This window comes from Glycine max, chromosome 14 (assembly GCF_000004515.6).
Source record: "Glycine max cultivar Williams 82 chromosome 14, Glycine_max_v4.0, whole genome shotgun sequence".
NCBI lineage: Eukaryota > Viridiplantae > Streptophyta > Magnoliopsida > Fabales > Fabaceae > Glycine > Glycine max.
This window is the reverse complement of record NC_038250.2, coordinates 26,152,859-26,163,529: the sequence shown is the minus strand read 5'-3', so window position 1 is coordinate 26,163,529 and position 10,671 is coordinate 26,152,859. Positions and strand designations below refer to the sequence as shown.

The window sequence follows — 10,671 nt, the reverse complement described above, 5'->3', positions numbered from 1 at the left end:
TTTCTAACACCATTAGTTCAATTTAGATAATAATATCAAATTGAACCTAATTTAAAATTATAAGACCTGATTGAATATAAAAAAATTAAAGGATTAAATCAAACTTAAAAAATTAGAGGAAGAAAAACTAATTTAATCTAAAATAACATCTGAGTAAAAATGTTGGCAGTGACAAAAATCAAAAGCTAAAAGAGTGAAAATATTGTTGGCGCGAGGCATAAATTTGCAGGTTTGCATCAGCCCATCTGAGCCGGCTTTTTGTGAGGAGGGGGATGGGGAGCGGGTGTGAGGTGCAAATTTAGGATATAAATAGCAATCGCAAATAAAATGAAACTATAAAAGTTGGGCCCTAACAATCCAGGCCCTGGAATCCTTTTTTAAAATTAAAAAAAAAAAAAATATTCCAGCCAGTGCGAGGGAGATGAAGAACTGGTGGTGGGAGTGACAGCAACGCGCCACATGATATCCACATTGCGTATTGCATAACGCTCTTTTATGACCTTCCTATTCTAATAATTCTTTCCCTTCCTTCTCTGAACTTCAACGACCGTTTCATGGACCCTCTTTCTCTATCCCTCACTCAGCGCATCAAAAAAACACTATGGGTGTTGGTTTCGCGCTAAATCCCAGGCTCAGATATTGTGTGTCTCTTCACACTCCTCATTCCTTCACCAATTCACCTCTCTGCCTTTCTTCACCTTCTGGTCGTTTCTCTTCTTTCCTTTTACAGCTTCATTACCAATTATTTCTACTTATTATTGTTATATTTGTCATTGGCACAGTTTATTCTTTACAAACAATATTTTTTTGTCACTAAAAAAGAGGATGGAAGAGTTATTAAACTGTCATCCAATTATTTATAATCATCATCTGTTATTAGTTTATTAATTGTTACAATAATTGCTTAAAAGTCATATAAACGATGATTCTGGTTGATAGATAAGTGACCATACATAGAAATTATGGTTAACAAGTAGTGTGTTTCTATTTCCTTTCTATTGATTTGAATTTTGGGTAAAATATAGTGCAGCTGGAGTCAGGGAAACTTGTTTCAACTCCACGAGGTTATCTTTGCCCTCAACATTTTATGAGGAGGGAGAAGTTTTGCAAAATTCGCATTTTCGTCATCTGCCTTGGAAACCTTGGAAAATGATTCATTAGGAAGAGAAGAAATTCAGGTTCAACATAATCCTTTATGGCAACCCTTATGATTTTCCTATTTGAAAGTAATTCATGTGACATTATTATATTGGGATTTGACTTGTCTAAGTGAGAAAATAAGGTTGTATGTATCCTTACTTTTTCATTTTAGAATAGTCAAATCCGTTATTGTCATGAATGGATGATTTTTTCAGTAAGTACTTATGGGAGAGGAAAAGAAGAAGATAAAATGAATTAGGCTTCTCTCATAAGTTAAAACTAGCTTATGCATAAGCTAATTTATAGTAGCTCTCCCATTTAGCTTCTCCAAAAGCTGATTTTAGCTTATGCATAAAGTATATTTTACCTTTTTGATTTTCTTCTCAGTACTAATGAATAAGTTTATATCCAAATAAGCTCCACATTGATAGCTAAAATAAAGGTCTTACAAGATGTTACTTTCCCAGGAAAACAAAGGAAAGCGGTCACTGAGTAGTGTAAATAAAATGATTGATAATACCCAAATGCATTTTGGAGAGGTATCTACTGTTTCTATGAAGTTTGAGTCATTCAGGGCACAGCATTTTTGTTTGTTAATGGATAACCTATTTGTTTTAGAAGAAACGTTTGCTGATTATGAAGCACTGAGGTTGGAAAAGGCTATTATATTGCAACTAGAAAAGCTTGGTGCTCTTAAGTTATTCAATGTTTGTCTATCAAGATCACTTGGAACCTCACCTGTGTCAGACTATGCTGACAAAGTGAATGACTATAAGGACAAAGTTGTTGTACAGTCTAGAAAGAGAAAGGAAAATAAAACCAGAAGAGAGAATTTGTTGCCACGGCAGTTTCATCCCAGTCATTGACTTTAAAAGCTAATCAGGAAGATCTATTAGGTTTCTCAGCTTCAGTTGTGAAAAGAGTGCCGAATACTAAAAATAAAAGAATAATAGTTGCTAAAAGGGAGGCAGAGATATCAAAAGGTTTAAAGGTTAGTGTATTATCTAGAAAATATGGGATTTTGTACCGTTGTTGTAAATCACATAAACATCGAAATTCTGTACTATTCTAGGTGCTAGCAGAGTTAGAGAAAATTAGGACAGCTATAGAAGAGGATACCAAGCAAGTAGCAAGCTTGAGTAACGGGGCAGAAGCATCTGGAGTTGATGAGAAGGTGCTACAGCAGCTATTGCATCATGGCTATTATTGTCGGGATGAACTCATACAAAGTACTCATTCCTTAGTTCTATACCTTGCCAGAAAATACATGGGTATGGGAATAGCTTTGGATGATTTACTTCAGGTTTGTTCCAAATGTCATTGCTCAGGATTTTGTTTGTAATTTGTCATTGTTCCTTATGAGGACAAGATTCTGTTTGTCTTTTACCTATTTGTGCACTCATCATATATACTTGTAAATTATATCTCAAGAACCCTAGTTTCCTGAGAAGAGTTGATATTTTATAGAGCTACTTAACAACTCATGATAGTTAAAATCACAGTAAATAATTCAAAGATATCCGTCCAATGAAAGAAAGGTCATGTAGAGAGGCATAGCATAAATTACACTTTTCCCTACATGATGTTTTCATCTAAATCAATTCCTGTGCACCCACATTTTATGATCTCTAACTTTAAAGACAATTATTACATGTGATCGTTTATAATATTTCCTTTCATAATAAATCACTCTGAGCTTACCATGATGCATTGAAATTTATATTCTCAACTAGATAAAACACACCCATTGGAAAGATTGTATTATGTGGATAAACTGAAAATAGAAAATTATTAGCAGGTAAAAAAGGTACTAAGACTGAATTTTTCGTGAAGAAAATGATCATGAGCTTGGAAAATGACTTCTTCATCCTTAGTTTTAACTATAATATTAATTAATATCAGTGTTCCAGAAAGTTTCAAGGATTCATTGAATACAAGGCGTCTGAAACGAGACTTTTTTTCTTTTCTTTTGGAAGGGTGGTGGTTATAATAATATAATATTTTAAACTTGTGCAATTTAGCAATATATATGTCTGCATAGTATCAGAAAGAGATAACCATGGAAAGCTAACCACAGGCAAGCTCTTATATAGGATAGACCCAAAACCTTATAGGTCATGCTGCACATGATGAATGTAATCATTTTGGCTGTTAGTTTAATGTCTTAGGGTCAATGTCACATGCATTTCATTGTATCTTTATGATTTGAACATTTTGTAAACATATATGATAACATGAAAGGACAATTAAAATTTGTAGTGCGCTTCCATAGTTCCATCAATACTTAGGTCAATATTTTCATGCAGTTGACTACAAATTGAAATGATAGAATTAAAATGTAACTATCGACACCTGCATGAATCTTACTTCAGTTTGTTTCTCATTGATCCATTGCAACTATTAACACCTACATGAATCCTATTTCGATTAGCTTCTCATTGATTCTTGTCTTTTCTTCATATTTCACAGGCAGGATATGTAGGTGTTCTTCAAGGAGCTGGGAGATTTGACAGTTCAAGGGGCTACAAATTCTCAACCTATGTGCAGTACTGGATAAGGAAATCAATTTTAAGAGTGGTGGCACGATATGCTCGAGGAATTGTAATTCCTGTATGTTCCTGATACAACCATGGGTGAAGAATTACGTGAGCCTTTAGTACACGAAGGCAACCAAGGAAGGTGGGGGCGTGTTTACGTGAGGAAAGGACATTAGAAGGGTGATTTGGTCATAATTGTTAGTGAAGGGGTATTTTGGGGTGTGGAGTTAGATATTTTGCCTTTTGTTATCTTTACGGTTATTAGTAACAGATTGGGGGAAAGGGGATGATTCTGTTTTTGGTGATTATTATCACTCTTGGCTCTGGGACAGACTGTTTTAGTAGGCAACCCGTCTGTTTTTTCTTTGTTCTTGTTATCTTTTCAATTCTATCAAGGTCTCCCTGTTTCATTCACAATATCTACGAAATTTTGTTTTCTGGTTCTGCACCAGTTCCTCTTCTGCTTAGGAGATTGTTTTAGTATCAGTCTCATCGAAGATGACCAAAAATTTGATCCATGTTCTTTTCATCTTCATTATTCTTTTTAGTAGCCGTTGAACAGGGCAATAAATCAGATCCAGAAAGCTCGAAAAGCCATGAAATGCATGCACAAGAAATGCCCAGATGATTATGAAATTGCAAAGATGACAGGTCTTTCACTGGATAAAATCAAATCAGCTAGCAATTGTCTGAGAATAGTTGCTTCACTTGATCAGAAGGTGGGGAACCACCTTGGTGTAGAATATATGGTAAGACTATGATTCACTCAGTCTTTGCCTCTCTTACCCACTACTCATCAGTTTTTATTGTATGTTTTGATTATTTGATCCATTGCTATATGGGTTTTAACCATCATTACCTTTGTCATTGAAGAAGAAATAAAGGTGGAAAGCCTTGTAAATGTCTGGGAGTATGAGAAAGACCTCTGCCTTTAGGAAAAGGAAAAGAAAATGGAAGATAAATTACTTGCCAAGTTCATTACATCAATAAATTCCTAAAATGAGATCCACAATCAAATAGAAAAGGCATGCTATCTTGTGAGCATCCGATGTCCGTGGAACTACATTTTCTTTCCTGTTATTTTGTTTTTCGTCAAGGGATTTTGTTGATCATGTATGTTAATGTTGGTATGTTCACATTCTGAGAATGCTTTGCCTTGCCTACATCAAGGTTGAACTGCTGTGACGGCTATTTGAGATATGTAATTTCTAGTCACCAAGCCTACCTCACTTGAGTAACTGAGCCAGTTTTTTTGCTGTATTTTTTCATACCCATTAAGAGTCATAAAGCATACATGGGGTAGCTGGGTTCCAAAGTTTCCATCTTACTGTTTTTCACTTAATATGCAACCAGTTATATTACTCGGGGATTTAACCTATATAAGAACACTATATTTTCCTGAACTATTAATTTACAATCTTATCAGGTATAAACTGTTTTGTGGTTAAAAATCGTAACAATCATCTTACAAGCTTATCAGGTATAAACTGTTTAAAATCGTAAGGAATAATTTTTTATAAGATTGAACTAAAAATAAATAAATTTTGGTGGTTAAAAATCGTAATAAATTGTGAAATCATAAACTCAATAAACAAAGAGAGACTAAAAGTAACTTCTCGAAAATTTGAGGGACTAATAAAAATATTTTTTTTTGAAGAACTAAAAAATACTTACTGAAATTTGAAAAATTAAAAATATATTTAAGCTTTAAATCAATTTTATAAAATCGGCTTGTAAGGTTAGAGATGTCCCACATTTATATACACTAATTTGACTATATCTCTAGACAATGTGATCTCGAACACAACCTCTCATGTGAAAGATAGGATATTTCGTGCGTGAAGTTTGCATGATTGGAAGTTTATGGGTAGTTTGATAGATGTGCGGTAGAGGGTGGCACAATAGGCCTAACAATAGATTGCTAGGATAGACTTTGATATCATCTTAAAATGTGAATTTGAACCTAACTCAATTTTAAAAACTAGCTAATAAATTGATGATTGTCTCCCACTTATATAGATATAGGATAAAAGAGTTAAATGTTTCACTCCTCAATTATCATATTTCCCAAGTGCACCTTGGGCTTATCCTATGCCTTCTCCTACGTTAGAAATTAGATTTTGAGTTTAATTTAACTCTACAAAATTAACTTGTAAGGTGAGTTGTCCTTCTCTTATATACACTAATTTGACCATATCTTTAAATAATGTAGGATCTCCAACAATTATTATCAATACATGTATATGTTTTAATTAAGATAATTAAGGTTATTTTAAAGGGACTTGTTAACGTAGATCCGTTTGTTTTTTTTTTAGTAAGAGTATGTTAGCAACTTGCACCAGGTGTATTTTTAGAACAATTTTAGTTACAAATTTTTAACGTACACCTAGTGAATTTATGTTAGCAAAACCAGTAGGCATTAACTAATGTACACTCACATTTTTTAGAAGTATGTTAATAAGTTGCATCCGGATGTATTTTAAGAATAATTGTAGTTGATCTACTAATGTATATATTATAAAAAACAATTGGGTCTATGTTAGCATATTCTTATATTAAAATAAGATAATTATATAATTTTAAATTAAGTAGAATAATAACGGTGGACTATTGTGTATTTGAATTTAGAATAACTAAGAGATGATATAATAACAATTGTTACAAAATATGCCCGAGTTTAAGGAATATGCTTCTTGTTACGAATTTGTACATATACGGAAGTTATATATAACTTCATAACACCCTTGAATTTCGCCAAAGATTTTTTTTTATAAATAATTTAACGTTTCTATATAGCAATGCTATTAAGTTAACAAGTTAAAAAAGGGCATTCTAGAGCGCCTTGTGTCTTAATTTTTTTTTAGTTTATTTTATAAAGATAGGTCATCCAATAAAGAGAAAAAAAGATTTTAACAAAGACAAGTTTAATCGTCCAGAGACTTAGTAACAAAGAGTCTTTTTTTAAAAAAACATTTTCAAATAATCATTTGGTATTAAAGAAGTGACAAAGAGTATTAATAGAATGCTCAATAAACCACAAATAAGAAAAGTAGAAACATCAAGTTTAGACTCGTTCACTGAACTTGAGTCACATTTAGTTCTCCTTTAATTTACTCAACATTAAAGGATTTTACTAATCAAAACTTTATTAGAAAATAAATATTCCAACTTGTCATTTCTAGCTTTATAAGTATTCTTAATACCACTTTTTGCACATTCTTAGACTCCGCCTGAATTTAAGAAACTCAGGTATTGTTTAACACTAGGTCACTTCTAGCTTTCACAAACAATAGTTTGAATGAATACAAATATTCAATAACACTTAAAGAGCGGATAAACAATAAATCTCAATTACAAAATGAATTTTCTTAGCAAAGAATAAACAAATGAAAATTTTGTATTAGTCGTCTAGTAATTTCAACTGAGTTTCACTTCTATTAAGTTCTTGCCTTTTTAAGTTTATGCTTAACACCCTTTAAAAACCTTATGTTTCATGTGTTTAATCATCGTTTTCAGTTGTTAAAGTGTGTTTTCTTTATTGTTTATTATTGAGCACTGAAAGGTTTGATTTGGAATTCATATTGGGATCCATTAGTGGAGATTTGACAGTAAAAATGTGAACTGGTAGGTCAGTCACGCAAGACGGGGGAGTTGGCCATTGTAACTAGTTGCTTAAGTGCACACTTGGGTGTACTTAAGCATCAGTTGACAGAAAGAAAGAAAAAAAGGCCACGTGTAAGCTCACACTTGGCCACGTTTAAGCTCACACTTGGCCACGTTTAAGCACGAGTAGTCAGAAAGAAAAAAAGGGACCATGCTTAGGCATAGAGTTGGTTGTGCTTAAGCATGAGTACCTATCAAATTTTCTCTCATGCATTTCAATAGAACTCCAATCTTAAATGCTTTGGTGTGTGGGTAGATTTTAAGATGAAATTGATTAAGGTGATTTCTTGTTATTTCTCATGCAATTCACATTCATATATTGAGATTTGATTATTGATCATGAGCACTTGTTGTGTGAAAAGTCTCATGAGGTGTAGATGAACTATGTGAGAGTTCCTGGATGGTGAAAATCACATGAATGATGACTTGATGTGGAATTTAACAAGACATGGATGAGGAATTAAGGATATGTTGAATGAGATATGCATGGTGGATTGAATTATTGATGAAATAAATTATATTGGTTATGGTAAAGGAATATAATGATTAGGTGATATAATGTTTAATCATAACATACATGGATTTATGAATGTCATTGCATATTAGTAGGAACGTAACTTGAGGGTGCTTGGTGGGCCCTCAACCTAGTGTTGGAGGTTGTCAATGGTGGCTAACAGGAATGGACCTATAGAATGGATGGGTGGGTGAATTCCTATATAGGTTAAGGTCCTTGCAAGCCTTGCCGAGGTAAGCCACTACCCATAGTCATCCATTTTCAATAAAATCATATTTCCTCCACAGGGTTAATTCAAGTCTCCTCGATTGGTTAAATCATAGAGTGCAACTCTGTTAAGGGATGTACAGAGTTAATCACTCAAAAGATAAAATCTTCTAGGAGGAAAGAGTCAACATGGCATAACATGATAGTTAAACATATGGATTAATAATTGTGACTTGAAAATAATGTGTTACTTGAAGAGTTGTATTAGTACATAGTTGTTGGAAAAATGAGGATTTCTACATCTTTTTTAACATGGTGATCTTCTATTTCTCTTATATGTTGTTTTCTTTTTGAAAAATGAGTTTACCCTTACGTTTTTTGTTGAATTGTGATGGTCATGTCTTTTGACACAGGAGGAAATTATGATGAAGCTTTTGAGGAGCGTGTCACTCGTGGTTGATATGGACTTGGTGGTGGACTTAGGGACGAGATTCGACCCTTGGTCTTTTATTTATGTTTTATCTTAGTGGGGGACCAACTTACAGTTTATATGTATTCATGGATCTAGTTGCTTATGATGTTTTGATGATATTGTGTCTTGGGAAATACGTACCTTTATGTTTTATGACTTGATGACCTTTTATGGGTGATGCTTATATGATATGCTTGCATTCACAAAAAAAAACTATATTTATTTTCGTTAATTAAACTAATTCAAGAGTTTTATTAAGAGTAAAAGTGAATATTTTCACGTTAAAGTTTTAATATTTCATGTAATGACATCTTGGGTCGTTACACTTTTGCTAGTTTATCATTCTAATTAGGTCAACATTGTTACATGTGGCAAATTGTGATTGATGTCACATCACCCAAAATGGACATCATTAGTACCAAAAAATGACAAAATTAATTTGGTTTAACAAATACATTATAAGTTACCAAAGTGACACTTTTTATACTTTAGGGACTAAATTGAAACCTAAAATGTAGATAAGGGACCAAAACTCTATTTTAACCTTTTTATTTTCTAATGTTTTACTTCATAAATTCATGTTCAATGAATTTTTAGCTCACAATTGCATAATTGGCCCTTTTATTTTTGCTAAAATAGACATTTAGAACTTTATGTTTTTATTATATATATTGTGGTCTCTTATCTTTTAAAAAGTTTAATTTAGGTTATTTATGATTCTAAAGTGAAGATAAATGGTCATTTTGAAACCATGACTGTTTTTATTTTTTGACACGATTCTAAATCCCTTTTTTGACTAATTTAAGACATGAAACTTATCTCATTAGGTTCACTTACATGCAAACAATGGAATTTGTTATAGGGGACAATATCAATTCTACAACTTAAGTCAACATCACTTGTACCCAAACAACAACAACTTAGGGGCAACTATTATGGTATAAGTCTAAGCTATTGACCAACCCATTACATAAAAGGCCCAAAAAAAACAACTTTATAAATAATACGGCAAGGCTCAATAGGTCAGATCCAAGGACAAGGCCCAAGAGGCCAAATCCAAGCAGAGGGAACTATAAAAGGACCTCTACTCCATGGATTAAGGAGCTTTTTACTCATTCACTCAAAAAATAACCAACAACTTTTTAAAGGTATAAATTTTCTCCCCATACCTCACATCACACCATTGCTCTGAACACCTCATCACTGCACTAGAGCTGGGATTCTAACAATCCTTGAGTTCAAATCACATCAAAATCCAACTAATGTTCAAAAAATGAGTCATAAACATTGTAAAAATAAGTCTCATGAACAACCTAAAAATAATCTTATATTAAATTTTTCAATTTTCAATTTCTAGTTGGATTCACTTTTCGTACAATTTTTACCATGTGTATGACCCTTTTTGGTTTGAACATCAGTTGGATTCCATAGTTTTTATGTATGTGAATTTAATGGTACAAATTTCATGCCTCAAATTAGTCAAAAAAAGGTTCCAAATCCTATCCAAAAATTCATATATATATATATATATATATATATATATATATATATATATATATATATATATATATATATATATATATACCAGAGATCAGCGGAATAAGATCAAACGGACAGATAGGAAGTAAGAAAGCAGTATGATAAAATCAAACGTAAGAATTATAAAATTGTAAAGCAGATATCAAGGGCACACCGAAACGGCTTACAAACCCAGGTTTTTGAAAACAAAGAAACCGAAGCGGCGGCAGAGCCGCACAGGATCGGTGAGGGGAGAAGGGAGATATGAAAAATAGAACTTGAAATTTATTGAAACTGAAAGAAAAGCTTACAAAGAGTTTTTCCCTAGGCAGAGCTTCTCTCTCTAAAACCTGATTCTGAGACTATCTAAAAAGGTGCCTCACAAAGGGGACGAGGACTCCTTTAAATAGACCCAATTTTTACTGTTTCTACAGTATCGATAATGTTTACCGAAACTGTTACAAAACTTTTTACAAATTACATTATTTAAAAGAAACTGACAAATTAGTTACAATAATTCATGATTATTACAACTAATTAATCGTCGTCCAATGATATACCAAAACAGTCATCTTCATTCTGGTAGAATGGATCATCTTCTTGGTCATCATTAGTCTCTG

The 10,671-nt window shown here is 32.7% G+C and overlaps 1 pseudogene across 1 annotated transcript; it reads left to right on the top strand.

The window, feature by feature from the left end:
- Positions 1–399: 399 nt before the first annotated feature.
- Positions 400–4,915, top strand: LOC100796080 (RNA polymerase sigma factor sigC-like; annotated as a pseudogene). The gene is made up of 5 exons (XR_005888249.1): positions 400–704; positions 1,031–1,178; positions 1,608–2,131; positions 2,213–2,443; positions 3,610–4,915. The product of XR_005888249.1 is annotated as an RNA polymerase sigma factor sigC-like (transcript).
- Positions 4,916–10,671: the final 5,756 nt, after the last annotated feature.